The sequence below is a fragment of the Palaemon carinicauda genome, chromosome 9 (genome assembly GCF_036898095.1).
Source record: "Palaemon carinicauda isolate YSFRI2023 chromosome 9, ASM3689809v2, whole genome shotgun sequence".
Lineage (NCBI taxonomy): Eukaryota > Metazoa > Arthropoda > Malacostraca > Decapoda > Palaemonidae > Palaemon > Palaemon carinicauda.
The window spans coordinates 54,133,567-54,137,722 of record NC_090733.1 but is presented as its reverse complement, the minus strand read 5'-3'; positions in this window follow the sequence as shown (position 1 = coordinate 54,137,722).

Here is a 4,156-nt window from a genome sequence, read left to right as displayed (position 1 = left end):
ATTCTAACATGAGGTTTATCTATTCCTTGTCTTTGTAGGACTTTCATTACTACTGAAGTTTCGACAGAATTGAGAGCTTTCTTATAGTCTATAAATGCCATACCTAGTGGTTTGTCATACCCCATCGATTTTTTCATTAGCTGGATGTGGTCAGTTGTTGGATACCCACTTCTAAAGCCTGTCCCCTCTCTTGGTTGATTAAACTCTAGCCGTGATCCTTTTCAGCCTAATGTGATCTTTGTAAATATCTTATATATTACTGGAGTAAACTAATTAGACAGTTTTTTCAGGTTTTTTGTATCTCCCTTTTTGTGAATTGATATAGTGTTAAAGTTTTTCTAAGCTTTAGAGTAGTCTTGCTGACGTTTGTTGTAGAGTTTATCGAGTTTTACTACTATGAAATCTCCTCCAGCTATTATTAAATCAATGGTTAGACCATATTCTTTTGCTGTTTTGACTCTTTTCATTTATTGTATAAGGGTTTATTTACTTCTTCTACTGTTACATTCAGTTCCTGCTCAGGTGTTTCATTATTTCTAACAAAGTTATTTCTTATATCACTATTGTATAGAATTGTATAGAAATCCTCTGCAACTTTTATCACTCCATCTCTATTGTTGATAATATTTACTTTAGAGTAAACATCTGTTGGTGCCCTGCTCCAAGTTTTGTTTTCATCCATTTGATGCTTCTTCCTTTCTTCAGTGTTCCTGGTCTGATTGTGTTTACGAATATCTTGGGTTTTTAGTTTGTTTTATTGTTATGGATAATTCTGCATATTCATTATCATCTCTCTTGGATTTTACAGTAATTTCCAATCTTTTGTTTATAACGGTTTTGATCCTTTGTGATAGTTTTCTTTGATCTTGTTAAGGAAATTTTTCACCTATCTCTTATGTTGATTCCTATAATAACTTACTTAGATAACTGTTTATTTCTTCTGTACTTGTTTCCATTTCATCATGTATCTGGGAGCACCTATTTTGTATTGCTAAACTACGCTATCATGCTAGGCGGTTATACCGTGCTAGGTGGTTATACCATGCTAGGCAGTATATCTTAGTAATCCATGTTGGCCAATGATTATATAAAACTCTAACCAGTCAAAGGACCCCATAACTCTCTAGTGGTATCATAAGATGGTTACCTGTCTGAGAACCAAAGTATAATATGTATATTATGGCTGACTAGCTATACAACCCTCTCGAATTCCAAACTCACCTGTATGTTTTTACATAAAATCTGTTACACTTAAACATGTTAATACCCGAGCTATAAAACAATTATATAACTCCCAAACAGCAATATATAAAACACTCAATATCCAAAGGTCTCCCAATTACGCTCAAAACAAAACTAGGTAATTATCCTTAAGACTTATTTAAAACCAACTCTTACTTCAATTCATTAACAGGATACGAGCGAGCATGAAATAAACACTGCAGATTAAAATAACACACTCTTTACAAAAATAAGTATATTCTTTAAAAATTACAACACTTTGAAAAGAATTTACATAAAAATAAATCACTCAAAATATTAAGTCTGAAAAAAACCTAGATTAAGACAAAAATGGCACGCTCTGAAAATTGTATAATCACTTGACTCAAAAGATTAAATCTGCATAAATATTAGACTATGAAAAAAGAAATAATTACACTCTGAAAATTATATAATCACTTGTTTCACTTGAAATTAAGTTTTATGCAATATTTAACTAGCCTTAACACTCAAAGGATATAATTAACCTGATAATAATACAAATACCTTTCAAGTTAATACAAGGCCAGTTACAAAAACTCTAAGGGAGTTTTTATAAATACCCTCTATGTTCACAACAACTCGTCACACCAAAACTTTTAGATTTCACAGAACACTTTTAAAAAACAATATATACACTGATTTAGTACGAGAGGCGTATGTGAGAGACGGGGGAGATGGCTATTACTTAAGGCTAGAATTCTCTATCTGATCTATGCATCCCTAGGGTCACTTATATATGAAATTTAGCTACTTCCAGAAGATACCAAATAGATCTGGAAACGTGGGGGGTTAGCCTAATGGCGTCAGAGTTATCAACTAGATGAAAATGTCAAGAGAGAAACCTGGGTTTTAGGCAACTATCCCTCTCAGCTGCTCCGCCCACCCGCTGTTCTCTGAAATAAAATAATAGATATAATCTAACACTAGGATTTTCGAGATTCGTCCACAGTACGTGGCAGAATAAAGAATTGCGTATTTTCTCACAAACATGATGCGATGCCTCTTAAAGATATATGTAAAAAAAAAATTACATAAGCCCTTGTTCATATCTCGTATGGTCACATAACACTCTTAAAACAGTTTACGTAAGACTTTGCAACCAAATACGTGAAATAAAAACTTAATTCTCAAAAAAATACATAAATATACATATACTGACTTGAATAAAAAATACAATGAAATTACAGACGAAAGTCTTACGTAATTTACATAACAAACTTATACCTACACGAGAGGAACTCATCTTAAGAGCTGCCTATTCACCTCTGCAATGCACATATGAAAACATGAATGAAATATATGAATAAACTACTGTACTTACTCTACACTAAACTGCTTTGTAAGAATATATATATATATATATATATATATATGTATGTATATATATGCAAATGTATATATATATATATATATATATATATATATATATATATATATATATATATATATATATATATATATATATTTATATGTATATACACACACACACACACACACACACACACACACATATATATATATATATATATATATATATATATATATATATATATATATATATATATTATATGTATATATACACACACACACATATATATATATAAATAAATTATATATATATATATACATATATATATATATATATATATATATATATATATATATATATATATATGCAAAAGAGCCACAGGGAAAATGAATGAAAAATGGAAATATAAGATTAAGTCCTGACTAGTTTCGTGATACTTCTTCAGAGGACTGATTTATTCAACAAGGTTTCTTTACATTTTATAGGAAGTACCCTGAAATTGCATTAGATGATGCACCAAGAACAGCAAAAAATATTTTTTTTTTCGGTAATAATGATAGAAAGAGCTATTAATAAAAAAAACTTACTTGTACTGCTCTATAGTAAATCTTTTAAAGAAATTGCCCAGCTGTTGAAATATTTCAATATAATGAATATTCAAGAGTAGCGATACAATAAAAACAACCGTAATAAATAATTCTCTTGACATTACCAATCGATGTGTATATCGTATTCCATGCAATTCATGTGAAAAATTCTACATTGGTCAAACTGGTAAAGCCCTAGAAAAAAGAATTGAACAACATATGAAAAGTGTCAGATATGCTCAAGATAATAATGCACTCTCTGCCCACGTTAGAAATAAAAATCACAATTAATTGGTCATATGTAAAGAAATTGGTTCAACCAATCAACTTATTTGAAAGAAATATCATAAAGTCCAGCTTCATAAACAAACCCTTTGATAACATCCTGAGTACTGGAAATGGAATATACAAACTTGACGCATTTTTATGTAAAAAGATTTGCAAGCTATATATAAAAACGTTACCCACTTAATGTAGAGCTGAATGATAATTATCACTACTGTGAAATTAATATCTAGACCTAAGCTAATATCCACTGGTGGGTACAATTATTTCATAACGTATACATAATTACCTTGAACCTATATATTGTTGTTAGATATGTGTACTGATATGTACGTAATTGTATACTCTTGTTGATAGAGTTATATGTGCATAACTGTATATGCATGTTAATCATGGGTACAGCCATGTATATGTAAGTCTATGTATCTATGTATGTGTATAGGTATATGTGTAGGTATGTATGTGTATGTATACCTCTATGTGTATGCATATGTATGTGGGTATATATATAAAATACTATATATATATATATGTATATATATAAATATATATATGTATATATATATATATATATATATATATATATATATATATATATATACAGTAAATATATATATATATATATATATATATATATATATATATATATATATATATATACATATATATATATATATTATACACACACACACACATATATATATATATTTTT